General features: G+C 39.8%; 1 pseudogene; it reads right to left on the bottom strand.

Moving 5' to 3' along the window:
* Positions 1-5,634: 5,634 nt before the first annotated feature.
* LOC125101324 (malate dehydrogenase, mitochondrial-like) lies at positions 5,635-6,535 on the bottom strand (annotated as a pseudogene).
* Between the last annotated feature and the right edge of the window lie 12,258 nt (positions 6,536-18,793).

Here is an 18,793-nt window from a genome sequence, read left to right as displayed (position 1 = left end):
TTCCCTTGTGAAATGGGACATAAGCTTACTGACTATAGCCTTCTTTGGAAGTTTAAGCAAGAAAATATGATCAGAAAATTCTTGGGATATAAAGCTCTGTTCTACTTGTGAGAAGGATTATTACTATACTACTAGACTCCTATATATGTGGTCTTACTTTCTCCAAGGTGACAACTTTATATTCTCCTGTCAAAAGAAATCCCTTCATTCTAAAGGAGAGATTTTAAAGATAATTTTTAGATGTAAAATTTTTATATATTCATTCTAGGCTATTTGGAAATCCAGAAACATATTTTTTAAAAAGGAAAATCATCTATAATCTTGTTACCTAGGTATAACCACATACACATACAATTTGAATCAAGTTATTATAATCTTGTCTTTTTTGAGCTTTTTTCCAGATCATTAAATATTGGGTATATGTGTGTGTGTTATATGTGCATACTATTCCAACAACAGAATGCATCATGATATATTTAAATGGCATAATTTCACTTTTTTAAATGTTTTATTTCAGTAAGCTCTATACCCAATATGGGGCTTGAACTCACAACCCTGGGACCACGAGTTGCATGCCCTTCTGACTAAGCCAGCCAGGTGCCCCTGGCATAATTAGTTTTTAACACTTAGGGAGTATTAGGATTTCCTTAACATATGTCTAAAGATTACATGAATTCTCAGCTAGAATTTCTCTGGGCCTTACTATGGATAGGGCGATACATTGCTCTCTTGTCTAAAACAGGACATTTTATTTTTTTTTTAGAGTAGAAAGTCATACTATCAATAATTATGCCATGGCAGAAAATATAAATCTGAACCACTCCGAGAAAAGTGGGTCATATGATCATACTGCTTATAGTTATAAGGAATTTTAAGAATATCACTAACTGGAGGCAATATGGCGTGAGGCTAAAAACACATTTTCTAGAATCAGAACATTTGGGTCCGAGATCTAGATCCACCATTGTAAGCAAAAATGACATAAAGGCACTGAATCTCGGTTTCCTCATCTCTAAAACAAAAGCTATTACCTGAATCAACTGCAGAAAATTTGAAGAATAATATAAAGGGAAGCCTGTTGTAGCTAGAATAAGGTCTCCTGTTGGACAGATTTTTTTTTTTTTTTAATGACATTAGTGTAATGGAGCTAGATTCTCTTCACATCAGCATTCTTCACAAGGGTGTCCTAAACAATTCACATTCTGCCTGAATATGCAAATGATTACTCTGATAGGAGACAGGAGAATAAACCACTGACCCACACAAGGAGAATCTATATTTGCCCCTTGCTGGATCTCATTACACTCCACACAAAAAGATAATTAGTGTTCTCTGTAAAGCTGCCCTTTAGCTTTATTGACTACTGGTTAACATAATATGCTCTAGTTTGGAAATCTTTTGGCCATGCCAGTCCTTTATCATCTGATGATATTTGGGGCACTGGGATTATGCCCATATGGTCAGTTCTAGTCACTAAAAATAGAAGTTTAACTCTTCCAGGTACCATATATAAATTAATTCCCAATTTCCTAATGAGGAGCATGCTTGAACTCTCTGAAGCCTTGTGTTGTCTTCCAGGCAGGAGAGGAATCATGGGCCCAAAGGCAGTCAAATGGTTCTTTTCTAGTTGTGTTCTTCTCTCTGAATTAGGAGAAAAAGTCTAAAATGCTCATAACACTGCAGACTAAGGCACCAAGATCTTCCCAACATGATCATCTTGTTGGAGATGTCCTATACCACACAGAGCTGACCGTGCGGTGAGGGCTTGATAACTGACTGCCTTATGAGACATTTGCCCTTGTCATAATCATCGATGTGACTATTTTTCAGTTCAATATTTGGTTGAGAAGTTTCATTATCACTTTTATAAAAAGTATCTTAAGTATGAATCTTTGACTTATCAGCCTTCTTTGGATTTTTTTGTACAACTTCTCTTTCCTTCACTGACCTCATACAATGCTTTGTATAGAAGTGTTTGATCAATACTTGTGAAATGAACAAAATTATCCCTACCTCCTTCCCACTGCACATCTGAAACAATCATACCTTTACAGTAACCCAAATTCTTTCCCTTTTTCCTTCACCTGTGCTTATAGGGAAAAGAACAATAAACTTGGAATTACAATAACTGAACTTAAACAAGGTAACTGGATAAACCTACAAGTCTTTCCTATGGAGGAATGCTAATTAATTAATGTAGAAGGGATAAGGACCACACTAGGCACGGCAGCAAGCAAAATCTACCAATAGATGCTAAAATTGGTGGATGAAAGTTTAAGTGGACACAGGATTTCAGTATGGTCTCAAAGTATCTCCTCTAAAAATATTTAGTAATCACAAAGGGGAAAACAGTAAGTGTACAGTGGAGAAACCCAGCAGATGCCATCTTTAGCAAGTGGTCAAGATTAATATCACCGATACAACATGTCAACGTAATAAACATGGTACGGATTGAAAAGGACTATCTCCTCTGTGGATTCCTTCCCAGTGCCTTCCATAGAATCCTAAGAAAACATCAGACAAACCAAAACCGCAGGACAGCCTACAAAATAACTCATCAGTACTTGACAAAAGCACTAAGATCACGAAAGACAGGAAAAACCGAGGAACCATTCCAGATGGTAGGAAACTAAGGAAACATGACAACAGACAGTGATGTAGGAAGCGGAAATGGATTCTGGGAAAGAAAAGGGCCACTAGTGGGAAAATTCGTGAAATCTGAATAAAGTCGGTACTTCAGTGGAGAGTAGTAATATACCAAGGTGAATTCCTTAGATTTGATTATTGTTCTATGGCTATTTAAGGTGTGCATGTAAAAAGGAGTTGCCTAAAGGGGATATAAGAGCACTCTACTAGTTTTGCAACTTTTTTGTAAGTCTAAAATGATCTCAAAATAAGAAGCTTAAAAAGTACCTGAGCTTGAAGGCTGGCACTGCCACCATCTGTGGCATGTCCTTAGGTAAGTCACTGAATGTCTCTGAACCTTATCCTGCATCACATTCAAAACCAGAGGAACAACACCTACCTTTTGTTAATGTGAGGAAAAAAAAAAAAAAAAAAAAAAAACACCTGAGCTCTTCCTCCCCTTTCTAAGACTTATTTACTTACTTGAGAGAGAAAGAAAGAGTGTGCACGAGCAGAAGGGGCCAAGGGAGAGGGACCGAGAATCTCAGGAGACTCCAAGCTGAGCATGGAGCCCTATGCTGTGCTCTATCTCAAGACCCTGAGAGCACAACCTGAGTCAAAATCAAAAGTCGGACGCTTAACTGACTGTGCCACTTAGATGCCCTCCAAGGGTGTTTTTAAAACTATAAATTCTGGGGCGCCTGGGTGGCTCAGTAGGTTAAGTATCTGCCTTCAGCCCAGGTCACTATGCCAGGGTCCTGGGATCAAGTCCCACATCAGGCTCCCTGCTCAGTGGGGAGCTTGCTTCTCCCTCTGTCCTTTCCCTTTCCCTCCTCATGCTCTCCCCTCTCTCTCTCAAATAAATAAATAAAATCTTTAAAAAAAAACAACTATAAACCTTTCTTTAAAAATACATTATTTTTATTATTATTTAGCTCCATTACTATTTCCTGCCCCAAACATGTAGGGTTACCAGATAAAATACAGGATGCCCCACTAAATTTGGATCTAAGATAAATAATCATTCTAGTCTAAATATATCCCATGTAATAAGTGAAACATATTCACCTTAAAAAAATCATATTTTGACTATCAACATTGAAACCAACGGGGTATCCTATATTTTTATTTACTAATCTGGCAATCCTACTTCTATCCAACTTCTAATTGTCAGTCCCTTTCTTTAAGGACTTCTTCCTTCCTCGAGCCTCTTTTTACACAGTGCTGATGCTCTCTGCTCTGAGGACCCTCTGGCATAAAGATCTCACCCCAGTGCCACAGCCTCAGCTGGTGCTCCAGGAGGGGACACAAAGGTTGGTCACTAATAGGAGTTTGACTCTGGCAAAGCAAGGTCACAGGGAATGTGCGACTCAGAGGAATTTTCTCTCTGACTTGTAACTGTGCAAAATTTGTTTTTAAATTTTTAGGGTATTTTTACTACCCACCCCTTAGAGCAGCCCAGTGATCGAAGTGTTATGTAAATTGGTAAGCCAAAGGAAAAATATCAGAGCTACCGAGAGCACAGATGATGGACCAGCTCTTGGGATCTGTGGGGAGGGAATGAGAGAAAACAAGGGAGCATTTGGGCACAATGCTTTCCCGTACGTTAGCAGACCACATAGGAGAAGTATGCCTGTGCCCATTTCCTGATGAGAAACTGAGGCTGAGGGAAGAAAAATAACTTAGACTCTCTCTAGCTCACCCAGAAATGATCACCTTTTTGCATTAGGGCCAATCATTGTATCCACAACTTTCTTTGGCATAGCAGCTGGTCATCGAGGTTCTGCTTGAAGACCATCTCTTCTGGGAGTTTGTACCCCTGATTCTCCAAACCAGGCATAAAGTTTGTTTTTCTTACCCTCCACATTACTTTGAGAAAAGCCTAAGACCTTCACCTGGGGTCACAGCCACATGTGTCTGCATTTTATTTCCTTTTTGACTTTGAGGGTAAGGATTTTGTCATGTTCATTCAAGATTTCCTCCAGTGCCTCCAAAGCAAAGGTGACACTTTCTAAATCAGGTGGGAAGAGGAAGTCCTAGACCAGATTCCCCACTCACTTGGCGTACAGGTAATAGCACATACTATCACAGCTACAATTTTACCATTGGCAAATAGCTTCTGCTTATTCCCATACATAATCACCCATATGACTTCGGAGAGCCTTCTGGTTCCCGCATTCTGCCCTCTGGGACTCTGGTTTCTGATGGAGCGGCCATCTGAGTCATGGTCTCCTGTTGCCAATGCCTTCCTGGCTTCGGAGGAGGACTTCCCATGGGTATCCTCATTTTCCCTTTCAGTTGAGACTCCTATGTTCCCTTCTCCCTACCTCAGAGGTAGATCAGAAATATTAAAAAAAAGATCTTCTGTAGAACATGCCCCGGGCTCTAAGGACACCTGAACGAGAATAATAGGGTTTCCATGAATCAAAAGCATGAAATCTTAGGACGTCTTCCTCTTCCTTCAGGAAGGATGCTTGCTGCTTCAAAGGGTAGAAGCAATTGCATTCTAACTAACACTAGTCACAATCTCCAAGTGTATGCTTTGCTTTAGAAGATATTCCTGCTGGATTTAAATAGAGTATCACAATTCCTCTTTCTGGGCCAGTGGTTACCAACCATTACACAATGGAAAGCACGTGAATGAAAGCTATTCTCTCCTCTCAGTGTTTGGTAGAAAGCAAGAAAGATAAAACCAGCAACCACGCAGACAGCACACACGCCACGTACCCAGCCAAGCAACTCACATGCATTATTTACTCCTTCCTGATGTCCCTACAACTTTGGTATTGTCATTCCCATTTTTTTTTTAAAGAAAATAAAAGTTTGCTTTTATTGATGTACCCACAGACGGACCCATGATTTAGAAAGGAAGGCGACCCTAACAAGACACTCGTGGTTAATGCAAATGAAACACAAAGCAACAGGAGATGGCTTTACAGTCTCCTGTAAAAGTGTCTCCATAAGTTAGGGAAACAGACCGCTGGCTGGCTGCTCTCTCATTTCATCTTCTTCACGAACTCCTCTCAGTTCTTGATGGAGGCCTTCAGCTCAGGGATGGCTTCTGCTATCATCTTCTCTTTGAAAGGGGAGACCTTATCAATGCCTGGATTCTTCTGGATGCCCTTTGCCCCCAGGAATAATGGTGTAGAGAAATAGGCCCCATCTGTTTCTTGGGACTTAATGAAGAAACACTGAACAACTCCTTTCTTCCTGTTCATTGCCTCCAGAAGGGAGAAGACAAACCCAGCTCCCACATAGCCACGGACAGGGTGGCAGAGCCTGCTCTGGCTTAGACCTTCACCTCTTCCATGTGGGCTTCATGAATCTTCCCAGTAACAGTTGTCAACTGGTCCTGGGGGAACGTCCACCTTGAGAGTGCTCAGGGAGATTGGAGGATGACGGTCTTCCCAGCATGGCCACCAGTGACAGGAACATTGATGCAAGCAGGAGCCAAACCCCTCAGTTCTATAATAAAAGTCTTGGCTCTGGCAATGTCCAAGGTTGTCACTCCAAAGATTTTATTGGGGTGTGTGCTCCGTGTTTCTTGAAAGCTTCTGTTGCCATTGGGATGATGGAGTTAACCAGATGTGAAAGGATGCCACTCATGCCTCAGGGCAATGCCAAGTGCAGAAGGCAGCCAGGGTGGCCACAATTGGGGCACTAGTGTTGGACAGGTCACCCCTGTCGTGCCTGGTTTCCTCGGGACTCCTGCTGGAATAACCACCGCATGGCAACCTTTTGAGTAGTCTGGTAGCTGCTCTGGTGCGAGGCAGCCCTTCCCGGTTGCTCCAGTCTCCAGGCAGTTCAGACCTGCAGCCACTCAGGGTGTATGAGTGGCTGAAGCTGCAGAGTGGACTGGCGCCAGCAGGGCAGGTGAGGGAGGAAAGCAGGGCTGGAGCAGGCAGGGCATGCACCGCAGGTGGAGAAGCGGGCTGGAGGCAGCTGACGCCGAGGACCTCCACACCACACAGAAACCCCTGCCCGCTCTGCCCGGTGTCTGGTATGGTCATCCCATCTGAAAGCCGAGGAGACCTATGCTCAGTAAGTTTAAGTGAACTGTCCAAGGTCACAGAGCTAGCAAATAATTGGAGTGTGATTCAGACACAGACCAAGGCCCCCAAAACATGTGTTGTTTTTTTTTTAAATGATCTACTGGCCACTCATTTGAAAATGCTTTAAAAATCAGAAAGCATCACACACAGGCATTGTCACTTAACCCACAGAACATACCAGGGAGTGAGGAGGCAGGTATTTACAAATCAATGCAAACTTGTCCAATTATCATACAGCTGATAAGTGGTGAAGCTGGAAATCCAGCCATTGCCTGCTTCCATGACCAGCATCCCTCACTGAAAGAATCATAACCTTCAAGTTCTTTCTGAAAGCAGAATGGTGTATTATATACATACATATATATACACACACATATATATGTATATATATATAAAATACTAGAAGAAGGTCACGCCATCTTACAAGAGGATAGCTCGACCCCCTTCCTGTATCCTCTGAGTCAAATTGACACATTTTATCTGGAACAAGGAGTTTTCCTGGTGTCAGCACCTCATAACCCGAAATGGACTTCTCTCCTCACGCATCATCCCCAAACCAAAACTGCTAGCGAAGTCCTGCTTCCAGAATTTTTATTATCTGTAAGGATGCTGCAAACTCAGGGAAGGAGCCGAGCTCTGTTCCAGGCACTGCAGCACCTGCAGTGCTGACGGGGAGAAATCCACCTTGCACTTGGTCATGGTTAAGGAAGTGAATTTGATCGGAGACAAGAAAGATGGACTGCCATCAGAATAGTGCTCTTGCAGAAGCACTTTGCTGATTGTTAAAGACTTTTTTTTTTTATATCAAACAAGATCTAACACAATGAACTAAAAAGCCAAAAGCTCCATTTTCTGAGCAGGCAATGAAATCTCTAACTAGGGGGAGAAAGAAAAAAAGGAGTCTGACATAAGGAATTTGGCAAAGGGGGTGAGGGGGAGTTTGGATGGTCTTCCCTGAAATGTGAGGCCCTCAAGCCCCCAGAATCCTCAAGTAGGACTGGAAGGTACTGCCTCATTTGAGCCTTGTGATTAAGAAGACACATGAATAGGGAATCCAAAGAAGGATTAAGTGGGGGAGAAACTTTACATGAAAGCTGTAGCTTTTTATTTCTTTGCCAATCCCCCCTCTGCGGACTTTAAAAAGCAGGCAGGTTGCAGGGGGTGTTAATCGACTGTAAACAAACAACCCTGGAAAAAGATCATATGGTCTGAGAGGCCCAGGGCTCAATGAATAATAAGCACCTTCACTCATACAGCACTTTATAGTTCAGAGTACACTTTTAATTAGATCATTACTTTTGATCCTCAATAATGACGGGAGGTCACCTGGGATTAGTAGCCCATTTCATACCTGAGAAAGCTGAAACCAGGAGAGGAAAGAAATGTGCCCACAATTACACAGCTGGCTTGTAGCAGAAAAAAAACTTGAACCTCCGTCTCTGACTCAGGAATACAGGTTTTCCCCCTTTTGTGTCACATTATCATAATGCAAATGTTGAAAAAAAATAACGCCTCTTGTTGAGTATAAGCAAGCTTCCTGACATCATATCAAAATTAATTAAATGAATAAAATCTACTTTTACCATCCAAGATTGGAAAACAAAAAGTGTAAGTAAAATTAAGCATGGGCAAGTACCTAAAAGATCACCACCTACTAACCTGAATTAAAGTGAATCACTTAGAATCTCATTCAGAGATCTATTATCGCTTTGGTCGAAAGTGTATTTCACTTTCAGGCTAACAAAGAAAATGTTACAATTTCTTTAAAACGGGTATTTTATACAAAGATAGGTCTAATCTCTGTCATCATTCAGCCAGTCCACAAATATTTGTCTTGCTACCTGCCAATGACTGACCTTCCCAAACGGAATGTGAAAACACTTCAGTAGATTGGTTTCTTAGAGGAAGAAATAAGGACCATTATTTTTGGCACTGACCGTGAAACAACAAATGTTTATTTAAGATAAATATTTTCCTCCTATGTAAAATGGGGAGGACATTGTCTCCTGCCACCAGGATTTATTTAAAGGAGCATTAAGTGAATTAACAGAGACCATTCAGATGGATCATCTGTATTTTTTAAATAAAGCATTTTGTTCTAAAAACCTCTTCTAAGAAACATGTACATATGAAACAAGTAAGAGAGGAAGTCTCCACTTGAGGGGAGCAGGTGGCAGGGTTTGCACAAAAGAAAATCCAAGTCCTCCCGGCCATCAACGTCTCCAGCCCAGTCCAGAGTCCGCACTGTGCAGAGAGAGCTCCCACCACCCCTTCATAATCCCAGCATGCCTTGCACCTGCTCCTTCCACTAAGCCACCATGTTTCACTGTCATATGGAATTTCTGCCTGCCCTCCACATGAAACTGAGCATTCCTTGAGGATGGGCACTATGTCTTAATCTGTGCCCCTACTCCAGAACATTCCCTACTGTCTCAGGTACACAGACCTCATTAATTAATGTGTTCTGAATAAATGCATGAGTTAGTGAGTGAGCAAATGAAGTCTTTAAGAAGGTAGTGTTCTTGAAAAAGCTGACTCACGAGAACAAATGCAATTAAGATAATACGCTGTTGCATTACTCTCCTGCATTTCAGAACCTAACAATCATAAGGTACCATCTCTATTTTGGAAATGGAGGGGATGCCAGCCTTGATGTACCTGCAAAAGCCAGCAAGTCAGGGTCTGAGAAAGACCAATCCAGGAATATAGTTCTCAGACACATTCCTAGTCCCAAGGAGAATCACTGCTGTCAAGTTAATCAGCCAAACCCTTCTGATTACCAGAGGTCAAGAGCACAAGCAGCAAACCACTTCTCTACTGGCTTAGGCCAAGGAGAGGCTTGATAGAGTGCCAGGAAGTACAATGAATGTTTTACCTTACAAATGCTGAGGAGACAACATGTTCCTTTTAGCATTAATTGCTTCATTCAAAAGAAGCCGTTTAGAATCAGTCTGGTCTTTTTCCTTGATGAGCAATTTCAGGCTGCCTACCAAAGCTTTTGTTTGTTGGGAGGAGAGAGGAAGAGAAAGCATTTTGTTAAGGCATTTTAATTTTCATATTTAATGAAACAGATTGGGTAGCAGGTTCCTTTGATTTTATTTCCCTGTTCCCTGAATACCTTCTTGTGTATTACATATTCTGCGGCAGCTTCCTGCAAGAACTTTGCTACATTTCACAAGTTAAGGCCGTCAACTGTTACCCACTGAATCAAATATATTTCTTGTGCCAATATCAGTTGTTATTATTATTGTAACAGACCAATCATAAATCTCAAAACTGGAGAGAATGAGAACATGGACTGCGATTTCCCCATATTCTCGTGAGCACATAAAATTATATAACTCTCTGAAGCCCTCCTATTATTGCTGCACCTAAAATGCTTTGCATTCTTCGCAGGAGAAATCCTTTAACGGGGTTACTTTTCCTTAGTATGAGAGAATCAATCAATCAATCAATCAAAAATTTCATTGGTTTTAATTCATTAACAAGGATGGAGAGAAAAATCACTACCGGATTGGAGTCGGGAGGCCAGGTCGCTTGTTCCAGCTATTATTTATTATGGGGTTTTCTTCTCTTTTTCTCCCTGATAAAAAGAGGGCAGAAACTCTGTTTTGTTCATATTTAGAACAAAGCCGGAGCAGAGCCGGGCCCATAACAGGGGCTCAATCAAAATTTGTGGAATAAATGAATAAGATCGTTCAACTGTTTGACGCGGTTTTCCTGAGCCTCAATTTCCTTCTTTGTTAAAAACCGAAAGTGTTGATTATGCCTGTGTTTCCTACCTCACAGATGAGATAAATGATGGCTTTGTGAAAACTGTTGAGTTATGCACATAATTAAAGGAGTAGCTTCATTAGTAATAGCAGCAGGTCTGTACTTGATCAGCTGTGTGACCTTGGCCAAAACATTTCAGTTCTCCAGGCTTTCAATTTCTCATCTGTAAAGGGACAGGATTGGACTAGATGATCCCTACATTTTCTTCCAGCTCAAACCAGTATCTTTAAACCATCAACAAATACTTAGGTAGTACCTACTCTATGCAAAATAGTCTTCTAGGAAAAAACACAAAGGCATAATCTAAGAGAGATCAAAGAAAAATAAAAACAATAACATTTCTAAAATACTTCCTCTTGGTTATTTTTCTAATATAAAAGCAGGCCATTAGGGAAAAGCATGGGAAGATGTGAAAACCAGATTTCACAAGAAAAGTCATTTGGGGAAATCAAAAATTGAGTTAGCTGCTGGTATGCATCTTGTGGAGATCATTCTGACCTTCCAAATCGCTTGTGCAACAAACTTGGATTTGACATTTGGTGTTGGCTTTTACAATCTACCTAATGAGAAATATCTTTACAAAGAGTGACAGCATGCTGCTTAAAACTGTTCAAGAAAATGGAGATTTGGGGAGAAGGGAAAGCCAAGAAGTAAAGCAGCATAAATATGTTATTGTGATTTAAACACGTGACTTCCTTGAGTGTGTAGACAACTCAAGACAATTCCAGTCACAAAAAGAATACATATATGCACAGCTCTCAGAGGAATTCATTGATTCAAGAAGTCAGAAAATCTCCTCCAGAATTCAGCTGATCCAGGGAACCCATCAACAAATATAAATGGTATATAGATACTAGATACTACAGGGAATTAAACATGTAAGACCAGAATACCTGCCCTCAAGATTTATGAGATCATCCATGATATAAAGTAAAAAATCCTTCTAATCTAACACACCCAAAATTAATTTCATACTTTTATCCTCAAATCTACTCTTTTTAATTTGGCCTATCTTGAAAAATTCCATCTCAGTTCATAACTTTCCCTACACAAACCAAAAAAACAACAGCTTCCTTGATCTTGCTTTCTAATTTCCTATGCCAAATGAGTTACCAAACCTTAGTGTCATAAATGACCCCCATGAAATAGAAAGGCAGGCATGGGAAGACCTCTACGAGGAGGAGTACATTCATCAGAATAGACAAGGCTCTGCTTCAATAAAAAAATTCTCGACGTATCAATGGTTTAACACACCAAACATTCACTTCTTTCTCATGTTGTAGCTTGATGGAGGTTGGCTGTACTTGGTAGTTCTTCTAAGCCCTCATTCAATGATTCAAGTTGCTTCTACCTTTTAGCTACAGTAAGAATATGGTCTTCCAGATTCAACATAAGAAGAGAAAGGGAAATAGAATATAGGAGCTACTTTTAAAGGTCAAATTTAGAGGTGGTCTGTATCTCTTTTGCTCACATTCCGCTGGCCAAGACTCAGTCCAATAAAACTCAGTCCTAATCTAACATCAAAGAGGCTTAAGAAGTGTAGTCTCAGCAAATCCAGGAAGAGAAAATTGTGTGGTAAACTCAGAGTGTTATCTTTGCCATGAGGGCTGACACCTAAATTAGATTATCTCTCCTATTTAAAGAGATTTTTCAGGCACTAAGATCCACACATTCTCAGGGTTCTCCACCTAACTGACAGAATTGACTCATAATTAAAGTCTTCCTACAATTCTGTGACTTCATCCTCTAGGACAATAAAAATTTATAGATCTGTGTCTTTACTGTCACCTACCTCACTCTGGGATAAAATACTTTTGCTCATACTGTACTGTACGGTCTAATAATTTACCTTTAGCATTTCTACAGGTGTCTTCATTTTCTATTATAGAATAAATATGTCACTATTCACAGGTTTTCCTATTCTTGCCACAATCATTTGAAACTGCAAAGATTCCAATAAGACCTGGGCTCTGATGGGGATATGTGTGATGGGGGAAAATTCAGAAAATTTTCAAAACCCTGAAATCACTCAACCCACAGCAGCAAGGTTGACCAGGTTTGCCTTTTCTGCAGTAATTTAGACAAAATCCCTTGAACCTTCCTAACACTCCATCCTCTCCAGGCACATTTATCAACTAACCCTCATTTATCTTTCAGGCCTAAACCTAGATATCACTTTTCTTTGGAAGACTTTCCTGGCCTCCCAAATCAGCCTGGGTGTCCATATTATGTGAATGCAGAGTACACTGTTCTTATCTTTCTCATAGCTCTTGCCAAACTCTGGGCTAATAACATTGATTTTTTTGGAGGGAGGGGTGTTTTGTATTCCTCAATGAGCTCTTTGACACAGACGGACTGCGTCGTTGTGGTAATAATGGTGATGCTGGCTAGGTCTCCATATTCTAAAGCCATTTAGATCCTCAAAATTAAGTTTGTTGAATGAATGACTGAGCATATGCTTGCATAAGGGAAACTAGCAACTAAATAAATCTTGGAATAATTTTCAGGAGGCCAAACAATGTCGGCAGTTGGTGACCATAGTTGAAGCCCACGTGGATGGGAATAAGAAAGTTTCAGAAGGATTAACTATCATAAAACTTGCTCTGGTCACCTCAGGTTAGGAGTTCTCATACTCCATAATCAGAAGACCTATAAATCTTTAGGCCTTTCTTATGGCAGTGAACACATGTCACTTTTTGTCATCACGTCTTTGTCTTATGGCTTTAACTAGATGGTGAACTCTAGAAGACAAGGACTGGTCTCTGTCTCAGTATATTTCTCAATACTTAGTTCAATGTCCTATGCGTAGTAGGTCTCCAGAATATGCATTGTAGATATTGCATCCTATAAATGCATGCTGAGTTAAAAATAGATACACCATACAGAATTTTATATCTGAACATTTGCCCTGTGCATTCATGTTGATTCCAATCCCATTGTAAGGTCTCTGTTCCTAGTCCATCTCCCATCTGATAGTCTAATATAGAAATATCAATAACAAATAATTTGTAGGGCATAAAGCAGATACAGGTCTTCTGGGAAATCCTTATTCCCTATGTCTTAGTTTTCTTTTTTTAGAAGTAAAATGTAGCTACCGTTGTTCTGTCTAAATCAAAAGGTGGTATATAACTCAAACTGGATATGGTTTATGATCAAACTTGTAATGTGAGAAAGATTTTTAACCATTTTTTTTAATCTTTATTACATGCCACCTGAAGGCAGATTGGCTACTGTCCTTGGAGGAAGAGACCAGCCTCCCATCTTCATGTGATAATTCCCCCCATGTCAACCAACCTGTTTCTCTTTATATCTTCCTGAGATCAAGCAATTTCGTTTTTGTCTATAAAATGCTCAAATGGGTAAGAAGAGTAATTCAAACTATATTCTAGACCAAATATCCTCTTGTTATTCAGTTATTCCCATTCACATTACCAATATATAGATAATGACATCAAATGTCATAGATTATCCAAAAAAAAAAACCTGAAAAACTAAAACAATATTAAAATGTCTCAGATTTGAGCAATAAAAACTTCACCCCATTACCAAATTCTCAAAGAGAAACTGAGGTTCCCAAATTAACATTCCTAGCTATTGTACATTTTGTTCCAAGAAACAAAATCTTTCCTATTTCTTTTTCATTTCAGCCAGAGCATCTGTTGGCTCAGAACTGTAAGCAGAGCATGGGTTCCCATATCACCCCAGCCTGAGCTCTCTACTAATAGAACAAGAGTAATTCCTTAAAGGAATTACTAGGCCCTTAAAGGGCCTTCCAAATTTAATTAATCCAATAAAGCCTTTCTCATGTCCCACTAGTTAAAAAACAGCAGGAAGTTAATATACACAAATGCTATCACAATACCTGTTCCACACACTCAAAATATAAAGAAAACAAAACACACACACACACACACACACACACACACACACACACACACACACATCCCCAGCCCTTAGAACCAAGATCCCAGTCAAAATGACAGACCTGGATCTCACTCAAGGACTACAACATTAAGACACACGTAGCTATTCCCAAGACCCAAGCAGAAAACCACGATATCTAACTAAAAGAGAATAAAGAGGGGAAAAAAATAATATCTACACCTTATTAGCCTTACCAATCTCTTTGTCCAGGGTCTACATCTTAAAACTGAAACTTAGAATAAAATGTCCTTCTGATTATATTAAAAATAAGGATATTTACCCTAATTGTAGGTAGGGAGAATTCATTTGTGCATATTCTCAACTTTTTTTTTTCTTCAGAGAGTGACTTCCTTGGATTCCCCCTACTTCCCAAAGTTTAAAAATTTTCAGTGATAGCAGCCCCCGTCATCAGGTCATTGTTTGCTTTTCTTCCATCCACCCTCTGAAACCCAAAAATATTCAGTTTTACTTTGAACCTGTGTTCCTGGTTCTTCAGTGCTGGGTAAGAGCAACGTCACCTCCACACCCTGTTTTAAGCAGGTTTGCTTCAGGTAGTGGTTCTTCCCACTGCCTCTGGCAAACACGGATATTGAGGGGTTTGTAAGGCAGTTAGTGTTACTTACCATTACTAATCAAGGGACCCCTCCATTGTGAAAGTCATAGGTCATGAGTTCTGAGTTTTCCAATTACATTTATTTTCGACCATATCTGGTCTGTCCATATCTCCCAGCATTGGATGGTCTCATTCTGAACACGTTCCTCCACCAGATCAACACTTAGGCTAAGGCTAGACATCATCTCTTATTGACTTACTGTGTTTTCTATTAGTATGCCCCTGTGTTAGGTACAGTTAATATGCCCTCTTGGGTCTCATAGGTTCTCAGGGGCTTCCCAGATACTTGGCCATTTAATCATGGAGAGCTCTACTGCTACTGCCATCCCCAGCACCTCCTGATCTGCTAGAATGGCCTCCATTGTGCTTGCTGTGGCCACAACCAGAGAATCTCCAGAAGCCAGGCCATGGGACTGGGATCTGACTTGACCCACAAAGGTGGTTGTTCCTTCTACCACTTTGGAACTTGGCTATAGTCCTAACCCACAGGACACGGAACCTGGCTTCCCTAGGGACTATCCCTTTAAAGGGGTCAGGTTGTGTAACCTAAGAATACATGAGTGTCTCTCTAGAGGAAGAAACTTGACTACTGAGTGACGGGTGGTGGTGAGGAACTAAGACATAAATTCTTCTCCCTGCCTCTTTCCAGAGAGACCCAAGTGACTGAACAACCACTGATGATTTTTTTATTAAGAGGTGACCCACTCAGTAACTTACCACCTTATATTTGTTTACATATTTTCCTCCTTACCATCTTTTCTCTCACCTTTCCCGCCTGAGATTGTACCTTCCAATGAAGTATTTGTATTAAACTTTGCCTCAGGTAAAGGAAGCAAAATGGTTTGAACTGGAGATAAGAGTGTTCTTTAAGGGAAAGTTTGAGATCTCAGAGGACAGGCAAACTGATATGACAGGAAAAGGGGATACAGCCAAGTCTAACTTCTCTTTGAGAAGAATATTTTTAGTGTTTTTTATTATTTTTATTTTAGATTGTGTTAAAATATGTATAACATAAAATTTACCATCCTAACCAGTTTTAAGTGTACAGTTCAGTAGTGTTAAGTACATTCACACTGTGGTGCATCTGATCTCCAGAACTCTTCTCACCTTGCAAAACTGAAATGCTCTCCTCATTAAACAACAGCTCTTCCTTTCCCCTCCCCTTAGCCCCTGGCAACCACCATTCTACTCACAGTCTCTATGAATTTGATTGCTCTCGATAGCTCACATAAATGGATTTGTACAGTATTTGACTTTTTATGACAGGGTTATTTCACTTAACATAATGTCCTCAAGGTTCAAATACGTTGCAGCATGCATCCGAATTTCCTTCTTTTTAGGGTTGAATAATATTCCACTGCATGTATATTGTTTATTCATTTACCTTTCAGTGGGTACTTGGGTTGCTTCTATCCTTTGGTTATTGTAAGTAATGCTGCTATGAACTTGCATGCTCTCTTTGAGACCCTGCTTTCAATTCTTAAGGGTATATATATAGAATTGTTGGATCATATATTAATTCTATTTTTTGTTTTTTTTTTGGAGGGGGGGCTGTCATACTATTTTTCATATGCTGCCTCACGGTACATTCCCACTAACAATGCAGGGATCCAATGGTCAACCACTAATATTTTGAAGGCTTGTATAATTAAGCACAATTGCACTGGACAAATCTATGCCAAGGTGAGCTGTGGAGATCCACACCAGTGGAACTCCAGCTCTATAATCAAAATATGAGCCACTGCCGATCACCTAAGTCAAAGATCCAAGAGAATTTGGCTTACCAAAGGATTAAAGCCTACACACTTCTTGCCTTAGCTACTGTGTGTCAATTTCTCCTGCAGCTCAGCCTCCAAATATTAGCCCCTGGGACTATTCTCAAGATTCCTAGCCTATGTACCAAACAATATGTTGGGGTCGGCAGTGAAAGTGTAATAAGTAACAGTCCACTCTCCTCTCAAGATCCAATCTACTTGAAAAATGACTCAAGAATTATCAAAGATCAAAACAGTGGTTTTACTACAGAAATCGCTTTTCTTCCTCCTCGGTTTCAAGCTCTACTTCCAAGCTGAATGCACGCATCCTACCTCAAACAGAGCTGGGCAGGACCACCACAAGTTCCCACCAAGCAGAGTACATGTATGTCCTACAATCAAGTCTAAGAGTAGGAGACATGAAGCAATGATGAGTAGTCTTTTTCTTTACTTCTACAAAAACAGAAATTCCGACTTTATGTACATAGAGAACTTAGGTAGGAATATAGTTCTGCTTGTATCTCCCCTTAGATATAAGGGGAAACCACAGCTGTGGTTTAACTCAATAGTTCTATTGTAGTTGAGATTTTTCTGTGAGAATTGCAGCCCCTTGAGGTTACATCTGAGGAATCCAGTCAACAACTTACTGGGCTCTCATGTACCCTTAATCTATTTAGAGTTTCTATCACCTACCCTTCTGGGCCAAATACTAGGAATTAGGGTTTCTACAAAGTGAAAAGTGGTATGCTGGGCTCCTTCCCAGTGACAAAAGCCAAGCCTAATTCTACCATTGACATCACTAGTCCTCTTCTTCCACATCAAACTCTTATTTGGAGGAAGCTGGGTGGTGTGGGAGAGTTCTTATTCTGAGTGTCATTCATGGAATAAATTCAGTGATCTAAATTCTCCAGACTTGAGCTCTAGTTATTTAAAGAAGAGATTTAGAATTAAAACACATACATTTTACTTTCTCAAAGTATTGTCTTTTTCTTTCAAGAAAAGTTATCTTTATTGCCTGTATGGTTGGGAAAGGGCTCTTGAAAGCATAGGGATATAAAAACATTTCTCACTTTATTCTCCAAATACTATTTTGCTGCATATGGAAATAAGACTGGGAGTCTCTATAAAAAAATAAAAATAGTCCATAAATTTTATTTAAGTTTTCTATAACAGCCATGAATTATTTTTAAAATCAGAAAAGAACACCAGAGCCTTTTTTAAAAAACAGAGTGTAGTGCTATCATTTGGACACATTCACATAAAAAGGAAATTACCAGATTTCGTAAGGTACTATTTTCTCACCTCTAAGGTTGGAGAAATACTAGTATTTGCTGCTTAATTTGGGGAGGCATAATAGACATTCTGAACACACAGCACCTACGTGTCTGGTACAAAGTCTGTGCCCCACAAATTGATTTCCTATCAACAAATCAACAAAACTTGCCCTAGAGCTGGTGCCAGTGGAGATGCATTCATTAGTTATCTCCCAAAATACCCCACAGTAAAACTATCAGGGTAGAAACTTCTTCATATAATAAAGAGTTTGGGGTATTTTAGCTGCCTGTCAGGTAAGGAAAAAAAATTTTTTAACACATCCAGACAAACATCTGGATATTTTTCATCAGGAAAAACAGTTCTTAAGCAAGAAATAATACCAATTACTCAAAAATCCTTCCAGAATATAGAGTAGGAGGGAAAATCTTCTAATTTTATGAGACCAACAGTACTCTGATACCAAAACAAAACAAGGGAGAGAGAGAGAAAATGAAAAAAGGAAAGAATAAAATCATACATCAATATCTCTTATGAACATAGATGTAAAAATTTCCACAAAGTAGTTTCAAATGGAATCTCATTGCATATGAAAAGGATGATATATCATGACTGAGTTGATCACAAGAATGCAAGGCAGGTTTAACATTCAAATCTCAGTCAGTAATTCATATCATATCAACAGAATAAAGAGGAAAACAATAGAGTAGCTCACAGGCTACAGAGGAATTTTTTGGGCAAAATTTGACATTCATTCCTGATTTTTAAAAAACCAAACA

Source organism: Lutra lutra, chromosome 1, assembly GCF_902655055.1.
Source record: "Lutra lutra chromosome 1, mLutLut1.2, whole genome shotgun sequence".
Lineage (NCBI taxonomy): Eukaryota > Metazoa > Chordata > Mammalia > Carnivora > Mustelidae > Lutra > Lutra lutra.
The sequence above is the reverse complement of the archived record's forward strand: the minus strand, read 5'-3'. Positions and strand labels throughout refer to the sequence as shown.